Here is a 15,969-nt window from a genome sequence, read left to right as displayed (position 1 = left end):
TAACCGTTTTCTCAACCTGCCCTGCCACCTTCAATGATTTGTGCCCATATACCCCCAGGTCTGGTTCTGTCTTCATGAATGTAGACACAAATAACCTTCCGGAAGTACTAGGGGACCGAGGTTCTAGTGAGACGGAGGAACTGAAGGATATCCTTATTAGGCAGGAAATTGTGTTGGGGAAATTGATGGGATTGAAGGCCGATAAATCCCTGGGGCCTGATTGTCTGCATCCCAGAGTACTTAAGGAAGTGGCCCTAGAAATAGTGGATGCATTGGTGATCATTTTCCAACAGTCTATTGACTCTGGATCAGTTCCTATGGACTGGAGGGTAGCTAATGTAACACCACTTTTTAAAAAAGGAGGGAGAGAGAAAACGGATAATTATAGACCGGTCAGCCTGACATCAGTAGTGGGGCAAATGTTGGAATCAATTATTAAAGATGAAATAGCAGCGCATTTGGAAAGCAGTGACAGGATCGGTCCAAGTCAGCATGGATTTATGAAAGGGAAATCATGCTTGACAAATTTTCTGGAATTTTTTGAGGATGTAACTAGTAGAGTGGACAAGGGAGAACCAGTGGATATGGTGTATTTCGACTTTCAAAAGGCTTTTGACAATGTCCCACACAAGAGATCGGTGTGCAAAATTAAAGCACATGGTATTGGGGGTAATGTATTGACGTGGATAGAGAACTGGTTGGCAGACAGGAAGCAGAGAGTCGGGATAAACGGGTCCTTTTCAGAATGGCAGGCAGTGACTAGTGGGGTGCCGCAGGGCTCAGTGCTGGGACCCCAGCTCTTTACAATATACTTCAATGATTCAGATGAAGGAATTGAGTGTAATATCTCCAAGTTTGCAGATGACACTAAACTGGGTGGCAGTGTGAGCTGTGAGGAGGACGCTACGAGGCTGCAGAGTGACTTGGACAGGTTAGGTGAGTGGGCAAATGCATGGCAGATGCAGTATAATGTGGATAAATGTGAGGTTATCCACTTTGGGGGCAAAAACATGAAGGCAGACTATTATCTGAATGGCGGCAGATTAGGAAAAGGGAAGGTGCAATGAGACCTGGGTGTCATAGTACATCATTCATTGAAAGTTGGCATGCAGGTACAGCAGGCAGTGAAGAAGACAAATGGTATGTTGGCCTTCATAGCTAGGGGATTTGAGTATAGGAGCAGGGAGGTCTTACTGCAGTTGTACAGGGCCTTGGTGAGGCCTCACCTGGAATATTGTGTTCAGTTTTGGTCTCCTAATCTGAGGAAGGACGTTCTTGCTATTGAGGGAGTTCAGCGAAGGTTCACCAGACTGATTCCAGGGATGGCTGGACTGACTTATGAGGAGAAACTGGATCGACTGGGCCTGTATTCACTGGAGTTTAGAAGGATGAGAGGGGATCTCATAGAAACATATAAAATTCTAATGGGTTTGGACAGGTTAGATGCAGGAAGAATGTTCCCGATGTCGGGGAAGTCCAGAACCAGGGGACACAGTCTAAAGATAAGGGGTAAGCCATTTAGGACAGAGAGTTGTTAACCTGTGGAATTCCCTGCCACAGAGAGTTGTTGATGCCAGTTCGTTGGATATATTCAAGAGGGAGTTAGATGTGGCCCTTACGGCTAAAGGGATCAAGGGGTATGGAGAGAAAGCAGGAAAGGGGTACTGAGGGAATGGTCAGGCATGATCTTATCGAATGGCGGTGCAGGCTCGAAGGGCCGAATGGCCTACTCCTGCGCACCTATTTTCTATGTTTCTATGTCTCTCTGTTCATGCACCCGCTTTAGGATTGTACCCTTTAGTTTATATTACCATTTTTTTTTTAATTAGTGCATAAACCTGTGGAAAAAATAAAATTGCTGTCATCTTGCATCTGATGTCGTTCCCCAATTTAAAAACCGTCTTCACAGACACAACCTCTGATGGCAGTTCTAGCTCCGGTAAAATGGACGTTCTTTCTTCAAGTAACGGCATATCTGACCAAAGTCATTATATTATCCTTTCAAGTATACACGTTTGACAAATTGCCACTAACCTTCCTGTCATGGGTTGCCTTAAACAGCACACAACTCTTCAATTGTGGCCGAACTCCCTCCGTCTTGTCCCGATTCCTCAACACTTTTGTGTCTATCGGCCTGTGTGTGAAATCCAGGATCTCATTTGCACTTTGTTATGATTTTTCCAACCATAAACTTGCTTTGAAAGGTTTGTACATCTGTACCCGAAGAGTTACCCATTCTTGCAATCCAGTGAGAGTTTTACTGTTTCGATTATGTTTTTATTTTCTTCCCCCCCCTCCCTCACCGCCAGAATGTACTATTTCACATTTATCTATATTGTAAAATACACTGCTTCATATTTATGTACGTTGTACAGCATTTGGCAGGTTGACCTACTCCCTAACCTGTGTCTCCTGACCTAATCCTAACCCCACTGCATTCTTTTTTAATGTTTGGCAAACCCTCAAATTTAGTGTTGGTAAAATGTTGATACTGGTCACACTATGCCCAAATCCAAGGCAGATCCAGCACTGGTCCCTGGAGCACACCAACGACTATGCCATGCCAATCCAAGTAATTTCCATTCATTCCCAGACTCTGCTTCCTATCCTTCAACCAGAGTTCTATCCCTGTTTGCTGACAAGTGTCAGCTGTGGCTCAGTGGGCAGCACACTTGTCTCTGGCGGTTCGAGTCCCACTCCAGGAACTTGAGCACGTAAGTCTAGGCTGACACTCCAGTGCAGGGCTGAGGGAGCGCTGCACTGTCGGATGAGACGTTAAACCGAGGTCCCGTCTGCTCTCTCAGGTGGACGTAAAAGATCCCACGGTGCTATTTCGAAGAAGAGCAGAGGAGTTATCCCCGGTGTCCGAGGACCAATAGTTATACCTCAACCAAAATAACAAAAACAGATTATCTGGTCATTATCACATTGCTGTTTGTGGGAGCTTGCTGTGCGCAAATTGGCTGCCGCGTATCCCACATTACAGCAGTGACTACACTCCAAAAGTACCTCATTGGCTGTAAAGCGTTTGAGACATCCGGTTGTCGTGAAAGGCGCTATATAAATGTAAGTCTTTCTTTCTATCCCTGTTTGCACAAAAATAGTGTGAATTTGAAGAAATGTTCCTTCACTTTTGGCCTGTACCCGTAGTTCGGCTTGCTTTTCAATGTAAGCAGGCCACTGCTTAAACCATATACTTACTTGACAAATGCACTCTTCATGGAATAAAGGTGGAATACTGTATTTTTCTTAATGGGATACAGACATTACCCCACTCCTTGTGTGTAAAGTAATAGCCCAAATCCACCTGATTGATAGTTATCCTGAAACATTTGCATCGATCCCCACTGGCATGGAAGTTATTGACTGATGCAATTTTACCTTCTAGGGATCATCTGTTGTAACCCATTGAATATCAGTAGTGAAACTCGTGTTATTTTCATCATGTGACTTTCTCACACAGTGTTGCCAAAGGGAAATTGTCTTTATATGCAGGAATTCACAAGTAAGGTTAACTTTCACTGAGTAAACTGGGACTGCAGGAGCATGCATTAGGATATAGGAAATTTGCAATTAAACTTAGAATAATTTCTCCAAGTAGTTCTGTGCTTTCATAACAACAACAACTTATATTTATATAGCGCCTTTAACGTAGTGAAACATCCCAAGGGGTTTCACAGGAGTATTATAAGATTTTTAAAATTTGATATCGGGCCGCATAAGTAGAAATTAGCGCAGGTGACCAAAAGCTTGGTCAAAGAGGTAGGTTTTAAGCAGCGTCTTAAAGGAGGAAAGAGAGGTAGAGAGGCGGAGAGGTTTAGGCAGGGAGTTCCAGAGCTTGGGGCCCAGGCAACAGAAGGATGGTGGAGCGATTATAATCAGGGATGCTCAGGAGGGCAGAATTAGAGGAGCGCAGACATCTCGGGGGGGCGGGGGTTGTGGGGCTGGCGGAGATTACAGAGATAGGGAGGGGCGAGGCCATGGAGGGATTTGAAAATAAGGATGAGAATTTTGAAATCGTGGTGTTGCTTAACCGGGAGCCAATGTAGGTCAGCGAGCACAAGGGGTGATGGGTGAGCGGGACTTGGTGCAAGTTAGGACACGGGGCAGCTGAGTTTTGGATCACCTCTAGTTTACGTGGGGTAGAATGTGGGAGGCCAGCCAGGAGTGCATTGGAATGGTCAAGTCTAGAGGTAACAAAGGCATGGATGAGGGCTTCAGCAGCAGATGAGCTGAGGCAAGAGCAGAGACGGGTGATATGTTACAGAGGTGCAAATAGGCGGTCTTAGTGGATATGTGGTCGAAAGTTCATTTTCAGGGTTCCGTATGACACCAAGGTTGCAAACAGACTGATTGATAAAATTTAATAAGTCTCTGCTGTGCCCTGTTGATAGGCAAGTAATCCCGAAGGCGACTGTATGTCTCAGAGCCGTGAACCATATACAGTAGACACTTCAAATCGCTGGAGAAATACCACCAACGATGTTTCCTCAAGATCCTACAAATCCCCTGGGAGGACAGACGCACCAACGTTAGCGTCCTCGCTCAGGCCAACATCCCCAGCATCGAAGCACTGACCACACTCGACCAGCTCCGCTGAGCAGGCCACATTGTTCACATGTCTGACACAAGACTCCCAAAGCAAGCGCGCTACTCAGAACTCCTACATGAGCCCCAGGTGGGCAGAGGAAACGTTACAAGGACACCCTCAAAGCCTCCTTGATAAAGTGCAACATCCCCACTGACACCTGGGAGTCCCTAGCCAAAGACCGCCCTAAGTGGAGGAAGAGCATCCGGGAGGGCGCTGAGCACCTCGAGTCTCGTCGCCGAGAGCATGCAGAAACCAAGCGCAGGCGCAGAAGGAGCGTGCGACAAAACAGACTCCCCACCCACCCTTTCCCTCAACCACTGTCTGTCCCACCTGTGACAGAGACTGTAATTCCCGTATTGGACTGTTCAGCCACCCAAGAACTCACTTTTAGAGTATAAGCAAGTTTTCCTCGATTTCGAGGGACTGCCTATGATGAATACTGAAAGATATAAAACCCAGGAACGAGTTCTTCAGCATATTATCTGTATCATAGAAACATAATCTGGTGCCTCTGAAACGAGCACATTTGCCTTGGAAATGTGAAATATGCAAACAATATACATTGAGGAAACCATTGTCAGCAGGATCCAAATGGATATAAATATTATGAATGCCAAAAATATCAATCCGTAAAAGTTATGAATTCAGGGATTTGATAGTGGGTACTAATTTTGTCCATTGTAGTTGTGAACTTATTACAAACTAAAGCAGGCTTTGATTGCAATCAAACCAGTTCACAGCAAAGGCAAAACAGTATTAGAGTAACACACGACCTTCGATGCACTTGTAGGTGGTGCACTAGGGAATGTACACATCAAAAGGCCTGACAGCTAGCCTCATGCTGCCCAACAATAGAGTGAAGAAAAATCGAGTTGTCTACCAGAGCAAAGCAGATTAGAAATTGGGCCTATTTTTCAGAACATAGCCACAAAACACCAATTTCACAGTGCTGTCTCCTACGTTGCCTGAACATAAGAACATAAGAAATAGGAGCAGGAGTCGGCCATTCGGCCCCTCGAGCCTGCTCCACCATTCAATAAGATCATGACTGATCTGATCATGGACTCAGCTCCACTTCCCTGCCCACTCCCCATAACCCTTTATTCCCTTATCACTCAAAAATCTGTCTCTCTCCGCCTTAAATATATTCAATGTCCCAGCCTCCACAGCTCTCTGGGGCAGACAATTCCACAGATTTACAACCCTCTGAGAGAAGAAATTTCTCCTCATCTCAGCATCAAATGGGTGGCCCCTTATTCTGAGACTATGTCCCCAAGTTTTAGTTTCCCCTATGAGTGGATATATCCTCTCTGCATCCACCTTGTCGAGCCCCCTCATTATCTTATAAGTTTTAATAAGATCACCTCTCATTCTTCTGAACTCCAATGTGTATAGGCCCAACCTACTCAACCTATCCTCATAAGTCAACCCCCTCATCTCCGGAATCAATCGAATGAACCTTCTCTGAACAGCCTTCAAAGCAAGTATATCCCTCCTTAAATACGGAGACCAAAACTGCACGCAGTACTCCAGGTGTGGCCTCACCAATACCCTGTACAGTTGTAGCAGGACTTCTCTGCTTTTATACTCTATCCCCCTTGCAATAAAGGTCAACATTCCATTGGCCTTCCTGATTACTTGCTGTACCTGTAAACTAACCTTTTGTGTTTCATGTACAAGGACCCCCAGGTCCCTCTGTACTGCAGCACTTTTCAATTTTTCTCCATTTAAATTATAATTTGCTTTTCTATTACTTCTGCCAAAGTGGATAACCTCACACTTTCCCACATTATACTCCATCTGCCAAATGTTTGCCCACTCACTTAGCCTGTCTATATCCCTTTGCAGATTGTTTGTGTCCTTCTCACAATTTGCTTTCCTATTCAGCTTTGTATCATCAGCAAACTTGGCTACATTACACTCGGTCCCTTCATCCAAGTCATTAATATAGATTGTAAATAGTTGAGGCCCCAGCACTGATCCCTGCGGCACCCCACTAGTCACTGTTTGCCAACTGGCTCGTAATGGGGACGGAAGTGGGGCGGTGCGCACTCTAGAGGGGTGGAGGTTGGCGGGGGGGGAGCGTAGTGACTGCCGCGATGACGTCATCATGGAGCCGCATCACTGTGGCCCTCCCCTTCACTTAAAGGGGAAAGCCTGCGCAATCTTTAGACTTCGGTCCACTGGGCCACCAGGGAGGGTTTCAGCCGGGCCAGCGGCCTGGCACCCAAGAGGTGGTGCCTGGCTGCCTGCTGATGGCCTGGCGGAATCCTGGCGGCCGGCCGACAAAAAAAACATGGCAGCAGTGGCAGTGTGCCCTCCCCTTTAATGGGAGCCGCGCAGCTGCTGCAGAAGGCCACAATCTCACTGGACCGCCGCGAAAAATCAGGTTTTGGCACAGCCCGGCGGGCCGAAGATTTTCACGGTGGAATTTCACCGTTGTGGGGGGTGGGGGGGGGGGGGTATTGGTGGTGCGCACACGGTATGGATCGGCGGCAGTGGAGCAGTGGGGGGGAGGGGGAGCGGGTCACCGCTGTGATACCGCAGGAGCGGAATTTTGAGAATGGCGGCCATTACACGCAACGTCGCGGCCGTTACCCTCCGCAGTGCGGCCGCTGATTTCCGGTGCTAAGAGGCCTTTAGGAAAGGGGCAATTTCAGCCCCCATTATCTGAGCAGAAACCAACCTTTGTCTTCTCAATGGTTTTGGGGATTAACTGTTACTTGTTCACAGTAGCTATGTCTGGTTTATTTTACATTTGTTATGCTCTTTCACTCTGTTAAATGACTGGGAATAACTGCATTATTCAACTTGCTTATAGCTGCATCACTAAAGGAAAGAATCTCACCCAGAGTCCCAAGCATTGAACAGGATGGTAATCTGGGCACAAAATCCCTGTCATTTATTTTTTTCCCTGAGGAGAAAATCCCATCATTTTTGAACGGATTTATGACATAAAAAGTATCAGTGGCACTCTCCAACCTAATCTCCATATTGTGTCTCTGTCAACAGCGGTGGGAACAGATGAATGGGCCCGCTACTGCTTCCCAGACAAAGGATTCATTGCGGCTGGGGTGCTGGGTGCAGCAGAGGTCCCTGTTGGCCTGTCCCATTTCTGCCTGCAGTGCCACTTCCCTTTCCATCTGACTAAGCACAAGTCTGGCTAGATCCGTACAGTCTTCCACAGCATCGGCTGATTAGCCAGCACAGAAAGCCACTCCTGTGCCTTTGACAATGGGAGCAGGTCAGGTTTCTGATTGCCTTCACATCAGCTTCGGGCAGGAGTATCTGATAATAACATCAGTATCCTTGGACAAAAAAACCACATTATTGTTCAACTGTATCCCAGACTAATCAGGGTAAGATCCTCACTTCTTGAGTCTATCCGATAGATGACCGTCTCTTTCTCCAGTTCCTTTGTTTCATCAGCTTGCTAAAGACGGCATTGCATAAACATAAAACTCCCCTACTTTTAACCTCTTCAGCTAAGACTGTTAAAATACAATTTGCCTTGTATTCTCCATGAAGCAACGGTGAACCGCTTTGCAGATAATAATAACAGTAATAACCAACTAGATAAAAACTAAGGATTCTATTATTTCAATAGTATGAAAAGAACTTGATCCTGCATTTAGCTAGATGTACTTTTAGCAAACCAGCGTTGCTATTATTGACAATCTGCCGAGTTGAATATGGTCAGTGGCTGTGTCACATTTCACAAGAGTTAATAAAATTGTTTGCCTCATGCTTTGAGAGTTAATATTCCAGTGGTTGTGACCCACTTTAGGAGGGCTGATACTGACCAGGGACACCCAGCATTACTTGAAGTCAGCAGCTCACCAAAACGATCAGATATTTTATGAGCAGAGTCTTGCTCAGCTAAGCCCACAAGCAGAGCAAACACATTGGAAAAAGTTCACATTCCAAAGACATTTATTTCCAAAAGCTCTCTCTACTAATGCCGTCGGTTGGGCAAATGTTTTTTTTTTGTTTAAAAAAAAAGGGCTTAAGGCAGTGTTCAAAAGACTTCAAACTCCACATTAAAGAGCGTAACTGAATTTTGAGTCATCTGCCGCCCATTAAGAGGCATCCTCTAAAGATTACCAGTGAGTTAAAGACATGACAAGCAGAAACATACTGCACTCAACATGGCAAGCATTTAAACCTTCTGTGGCTTCAGTGGAAGCAGACATAAAACAGGTTCCAGCACTCATTTTCTATTTCCGACACCGAGTGGCGAAACACACGCGATCCCAATAAAAGGCAAGCAAAGCGTACTTACATATTACAAGTCCACAAAATGAGAATTACAAAATGAAGGACTGAAAGGAAACTGAACCATGTAGAGTCCTGGGTAAACGTGATACTACAACTGAGAGCATAAAGCAGGAAGCAGTGATATGGTTTAGTTATTCAGCCTACATACACCTCCCCCACCCCCATCCTAACAGCTGTAGGGGCCATTATCCCTGTCACACAGCGCACGTACATAGTCCAAACAAAAAAGTGCTTCTCAGTACGATCAGGCCTGTGTGTGATAGAAACAAGAGTGGAATTACAACAGGGCATATTCTGTTAAATCCGTGCGGTGCTTAACCAGTGGCACCTATCGGCATTGAAAAGTGGGAGTATTTTTTTTCTCTCTCAGCCTGTAGTTTGCATCCCGAAGCGTTCATGTTTGCTTTGATTGTGGATCTTTAAAAGCCTCAGAAAAGAAAGGCGTGTTTAAAGGGCCTTGTGAACACGAAATAGAGGCTCTGCCCTTTTCAAGAGAGAGAGAAAAAAAAAACTGGTTCCTCCCTGTGGGAACTCCAGTAGGAGTGCTGCTACCAACACTGTGCTTAGCTGATGTCGTGCCGTAACTACTGACGTGAGGAGGATGACAATCCCTCTTAAAAAAAAGAGAGGAGCTTCTCAACGGTCTCTCTGATGTAATCTCTGAATGCCGAACAGCTGATGCCAAAGGAATCCACCCAACATGCCCCACACATGCGTACAGTCGCACTGCCAATCACAAACCTTGGCATGTTTTAGCACCACATGGCTTTTCCCTTTAGCGCTTCAAGGGTTCCGACATAACACGGCGGAGAGATCAGCGGCAATAACAAAGTCCAATGCAGGCACTTTATGATCTTCATTTGGTTCTCATTTCGACCTGCATTGCCGAGTGACAAATGAGAGTTTACTACGCGGAAGCCCCGAAATCTCCCTCCAAAAACACGTCTGCAAAATTAACTCTTTCCGATCCATAATTCTCCCAGTCAATGCTCGCTAAGCAACCATCTCGGCAACACACTGATCATTGAATTCGCGCATTCTTTTGAAGCCACCAATAATAAAAACAATGCATCTGGCTCCTTTATTTATTTGAATGGTGGGCCGGAGGAGCTATCCTTTTCCCCAGAACATCGCCCGCCTCCTGAGTTGGTTAATGATTTCTTAATCTGGCATGATTGTTTTAGAAAGACAGAAAGAAAGAAGGATTTGTATAGCGCCTTTCACGTCCGCCTGACGTCCCAAAGGGCTTTACAGCCAACGAGATACTGTTGTAATGTGGGAAACGCGGCAGCCAACTTGCGCATAGCAAGCTCCCGCAAACAGCAATGTGATAATGACCAGATAAATGTTTTTTGTTACGTTGATTGAGAGATAAATCATCATCGGCAGTCCCTGGAAATCGAGGAAGACTTGCTTCCACTCTAAAAGTGAGTCCTTAGGTGACTGAACAGTCCAATACGAGAATCACAGTCCCTGTCACAGGTGGGACAGACAGTGGTTGAGGGAAGGGGTGGGTGGGACTGGTTTGCCGCACGCTCCTTCCGCTGCCTGCGCTTGATTTCTGCATGCTCTCGGCGATGAGACTCGAGGTGCTCAGCGCCCTCCTGGATGCACTTCCTCCACTTAGGGTGGTCTTTGGCCAAGGACTCCCAGGTGTTGGTGGGGATATTGCACTTTATCAGGGAGGCTTTGAGGGATAAATATTGGCCCAGGACACCGGGGATAACTCCCCTGCACAAACACCGGTAGATGAGAAGTAATAGAGAAATATTCTCACCATCCCACCATTGTGAAATGCACACCAAGAGGGCAAATCCGTGAAATTGTTCTGTCTGATTAGAGAGTGACAGCTCATTGCATTATTTGTTTGCACAGAAATAAAGGCAACATTTGCCAAATTGTTTGCCAAGCAGTTCAGAGAAGGTTCACTCGGTTGATTCCTGAGATGAAGGGGTTGTATTATGAAGAAAGTTTGAGCAGGTTGGGCCTATACTCATTGGAGTTTAGAAGAATGAGAGGTGATCTTATCGAAATGTATCAGATTATGATGGGACTTGACAGGGTAGATGCAGAGAGGATATTTCCCCTTGTGGGGGAATCTAGAACTAGGGGGCATAGTTTGAGAATAAGGGACCGCCCATTTAAAACTGAGATGAGGAGGAATTTCTTCTCTCAGAGGGTTGTAAATCTGTGGAATTCTCTGCCCCAGAGAGCTGTGGAGGCTGGGTCATTGAATATGTTTAAGGTGGAGATAGACAGATTTTTGAACGATAAGGGAATAAAGGGTTATGGGGAGCGGGCAGGGAAGTGGAGTTGAGGCCAGGATCAGATCAGCCGTGATGGTATTGAATGGTGGAGCAGGCTAGAGGGGCCGAATGGCCGACTCCTGCTCCTATTTCTTATGTTCTTATATTCTAATGTTTCTTGTGAAGACAGAGCCATTTAAAATCAGAGTTTTGAAAAGTTCTGGATAATCTGCTTCATACGGGGACAAAAAAATCCAAGAAGGGACTATACTAAAATGGAAAGTAATGAATATTCATAGAAAATGAAAGAGATCTGGATGGACATTAAATTGAAGCTATTACAACACTGCCTGGCAAATGTTGTGGGTGTTAAATGGCCAATATTGAGTCAAATAGTGAGGTAATTCTGTGACTTTGTAAATCATTGGTGTGACCTCACTTAGAATTCTGTGTTACATTCAGATTAGTGTGAGTCGTGGCTCAGGGAGTTGCACACTCGCTTCTGAGTCAGAAGGTTGTGGGCTTAAGTCCCACTCCAGGGACTTGAGCACATAAATCTAGGCTGACACTCCAGTGTAGTGCTGAGGAAGTGCTGCACTGTCGGAGGTGTTGTCTTTCAGATGCGACATTAAAACAAGACTCTGTCTGCTCTCTCGGGTGGATGTAAAAGATCCCATGACACTATTTTGAAGAAGAAAAGGGGAGTTATCCCCAGTGTCCTGGGGTCAATATTTATCCCTCAATCAACATAACAAAAACAGATTATCTGGTCATTATCACATTGCTGTTTGTGGGAGCTTGCTGTGCGCAAATTGGCTGCTGTGTTTCCCACATTACAACAGTGACTACACTCCAAAAGTACTCCATTGGCTGTAAAGTATTTCCGGTGGTCACGGCAGGCGCTATATGAATGCAAGTCTTTCTTTCTTCTATTTGATCGACACAGTACAAAAACCAAATAGCAGCTATTGAAAGGACACAGAGCAAACCAATCGGGGTGACTGAGGGGCTGCAGGGGTGCGATTATGAGCAGCGATAATGTAAACTGGATATTTTTTCCCTGGAGAAGAAAAGGTTAAGCGGTGACACTATTGCTGTTTATATAATTCTAAAGGGACTCGATAACGGGAGACGTTCCCGGGGGAGGGTAGGTGAGATATCTCAGGGGGTTACATGGGAGAACTTGTCTAATGGTGGATTTTATTGATTGCTATTGAAACTAGTTCATTTATTTCCCGACGTACCAATGAGAACGCAGATACAGAGACGATGACGTACTGAGGCCTCGCCTCCAATCACCGTACACTGCAGCGTGGTTTCGGTTGCCTAGCAACTGTCCAATCTAACTGAGCTCAGTGCTAAGTGGGGATTTTCTTGGCTTGTCTACGTCGTACTGTGACTCTATCGGCCGAGTGCGTAACAGTGAGAAATAGACAGAGGGCTAAAGGCAGGTAGTGTTACGAAGGACATATCAGTGATGCGAGGCGAAGGAATGAAATTTGTCTTGCAAGTACCAGCGACTGAAATCACCGGTGGGACAACGAATATTGACTCAACACGCGAATCTCAGCCTGTGAGCGAAACCTTGACACCAGGCACAGAGCAGTATCAAAGAGACCTAACTATGAAGAACGGCACTTCGAAATGGGATTTACTTGGCCTGCAATCGGGGATACCCTCAGCCGCAGTGTGTGTTAGAGAAGAAAGACTTGGATTTATATAGCGCCTTTCACAACCACCGAACGTCTCAAAGCGCTTTACAGCCAATGAAGTACTTTTGGAGTGTAGTCACCGTTGTAATGTGGGAAACGCAGCAGCCAATTTGCACACAGCAAGCTCCCACACACAGCAATGTGATAATGACCTGATCATCTGTTTTTTTGTTACGTTAATTGAGGGATAAATATTGGCCCCAGGACACCGGGGATAACTCCCCTGCTCTTCTTCGAAATAGTGCCGTGGGATCTTTTACATCCAGCTGAGAGAGCAGACGGGGCCTCGGTTTATCATCTCATCCGAAAGATGGGGTGAAGTTCTGTCTAATAACAGCCATATAACCCTCTCTTTTACGCAGACACTTGGAGATAAGACATGAACAACACAAGGACAAGCCGCCAGAGTTTTGAAAGCGGATGTGGCTGCAACGAATGGCGAGCGAGACAGTTTTGCACTCAGCTGCTGCTGATGCCAATACTGAGGCCCCTGAAGTCTCATACCGACTGAGTTACAGAGTGCAAAGTCAGGAAAACCTCACACCATAGCAGCGGGATCATAGAATCATAGAACGGTTATAGCACAGAAAGAGGCCATTCGGCCCGTTGAGTCCATGCCGGCTCTCTGCAAGAGCACCTCAGCCAGTCCCACTCCCCCGCCCTTTCCCCGTAGCCCGGCCCATTTTTGTTCCTTCAGATACTTATCCAATTCCCTTTTGAAAGCCACAGTTGAATCTGCCTCCACCACCCTCTCAGGCAGCGCATTCCAGATCCTAACCACTCGCTGCGTGTAAAGATTTCCCTTATGTTGCCTTTGGACTTTCTGTCGATCACCTTAAATCTGTGTCCTCTGGTTCTCGACCCTTCCACCAATGGGAACAGTTTCGCTCTATCTACTAATGAACAGGGCTTGACAGGGTAGATGCAGGGAGGATGTTTCCCCCGGGCTGGGGAGTCTAGAACCAGGGGTCACAGTCTCAGGATAAGGAGTCGGCCATTTAGGACTGAGATGAGGAGAAACTTCTTCACTCAGAGGGTGGTGAATCTTTGGAACTCTCTGCCCCAGAGGGCTGTGGGGGCTCAGTCGTTGAGTATATTCAAGACAGAGATCGATAGATTGTTGGATATTAAGGGAATCAAGGGATATGGGGATAGTGCAGGAAAGTGGAGTTGAGGTCGAAGATCAGCCATGATCTTATTGAATAGCGGAGCAGGCTCGAGGGGCCGAATGGCCGAATCATGCTCCTGATTCTTATGTTCTTATGAACTAATACTACCTGCAGCTGTAGATACGGTAAGCACTATGCTTGGAGAGAAGGCCCAAAAATTAAATCAGTTAGTGCCATTTTCAAACAGTACAGAGTCATTTGGAATTAATGACGTGGCCAATGATGTCCTAACTCAATTAGTGAATCATGTCGTTAGCAGCCAGTTCTTTGTTCTGCAGCTGCACAATCCACAGACCTGATCGGGTCACCAATCAATACTTGCACTGGAGGCTGTTCAGAGAAGGCTCACTCGGTTGATTCCAGAGATGAGGGGGTTGACTTATGAGGATAGGTTGAGTAGGTTGGGTCTATACACAATGAAGTTCTGAAGAATGAGAGGTGATCTTATTGAAACGTATAAGATAATGAGGGGGCTCAACAAGGTGGATGCAGAGAGGATATTTCCACTCATAGGGGAAAGAAAAACTAGGGGATATAGTCTCAGAATAAGGGGCTGCCCAATTAAAACTGAGATGAGGAGGAATTTCTTCTCTCAGAGGGTTGTAAATCTGTGGAATTGTCTGCCCCAGAGAGTTGTGGAGGCTGGGTCATTGAATATATTTAAAGCGGAGATCGACAGATTTTTAAGCGATAAAGGAGTAAAAGGTTATGGGGAGCGAGCAGGGAAGTGGAGCTGAGTCCATGATCAGAACAGTCATTATAGGCAGTCTCTTGAAATCGAGTGAAAGTCTTGCTTTCACTCTAAAAGTGAGTTTTTAGGTGACTGAACAGTCCAATACGGGAATTACAGGTGGTTGGAGGAAGGGGAGGGTGGGAGTCTGGTTTGCCGCAATCTCCTTCCGCTGACTGCGCTTGGTTTCTGCATGCTCTCGGCGATGAGACTCGAGGTGCTCAGCGCCCTCCCGATGCACTTCCCCCACTTAGGGTGGTCTTTGGCCAGGGACTCCCAGGTGTCGGTGGGGATGTTGCATTTTATCAGCCATGATCTTATTGAATGGCGGAGCAGGTTCCAGAGGCAAAATGGCCTACTCCTGTCCAATTTCGTATGTCCTTATGGTCTTATGTTAGCTCAGCTGCTGATATAGCTGTGGTTCCTTTACGAAGGTGCATCATAGGACGACATTTTATTTTGCCCGCCGCTGCCTAGTACAGCAACAGCTGAGGAGATTTTCTGGTTGCTTGACAGCCTCATAAATCGATATGATGATATCGTCTGGTCGCAATTAATTGGCAATTTGCACCGACGGAGCGAAGTCAATGACTGGTGGGCATAGTGGAGGAGTGATGCATATCTGAGCAGTGTGATGTGGGTGCATTGCCGTTTACACAGGGATGCACTCGCTGCTGAAAGTCTGCTGACCAATTGGAAGGAAATGCTAGTCGATGCTGCGAAGGTGGCAAACTTTATAAAGGCTCCACCCTTGGGTTCCAGAATAGTTTCCGCTCCATGTAATGAGACGGGAAGCGAGCACGTCCATCTATTGCTCCGCTGGACGGTTGGCAGCTTTCAGGTGACGAGGTCTTGGCACGTTTCTGTGAACTTCACTCCGAGGTCAAGATGCTCGTTACAGACCCACCCATTCCCATTCTCTCACTGTCTGCGTGGCTCTCACAGCCGAGGCACTGGTCAAGTGAACTTTCGCATTTGGATGAGTTGAATCGAGGCTGAGTTCAATGTCCAGGACAAAATTGTGTCATCGATTTTTTTTAAAAGCTGGAATTCTGGGCTCACACTGTGGAGGAAAACAACACTGAACTTCTTCCCAAACATGCATCAATTCCTGACAACGAATCAACGACAGTTGTAGGACAGTGTTCGATTTGACATCAAGCAACATCTCACTGCACTGGTGAGACCAATGAGGTGGGTGCTTTCGCTCAATGGGACACACAAACCACTGCCAGTCCACAGA

General features: G+C 46.2%; 1 protein-coding gene across 2 annotated transcripts in view; it reads right to left on the bottom strand.

The window, feature by feature from the left end:
- LOC139235130 (methylcytosine dioxygenase tet3-like) overlaps positions 1-15,969 on the bottom strand; it is a 430,715-nt gene that overhangs the window by 191,206 nt on the left and 223,540 nt on the right. Inside the window, exon 1 of one of the 2 annotated variants that reach the window (XM_070866341.1) lies at positions 8,874-8,944. The exons of the other annotated variant lie outside the window; for it this stretch is intronic. The gene's annotated coding sequence lies outside the window, so the exon portion shown is untranslated. Of the gene's footprint in view, positions 1-8,873; positions 8,945-15,969 lie in introns of those variants that run through there. 2 annotated transcript variants of the gene reach the window in all.

This window comes from Pristiophorus japonicus, chromosome 22 (assembly GCF_044704955.1).
Source record: "Pristiophorus japonicus isolate sPriJap1 chromosome 22, sPriJap1.hap1, whole genome shotgun sequence".
Lineage (NCBI taxonomy): Eukaryota > Metazoa > Chordata > Chondrichthyes > Pristiophoridae > Pristiophorus > Pristiophorus japonicus.
The sequence above is the reverse complement of the archived record's forward strand: the minus strand, read 5'-3'. Positions and strand labels throughout refer to the sequence as shown.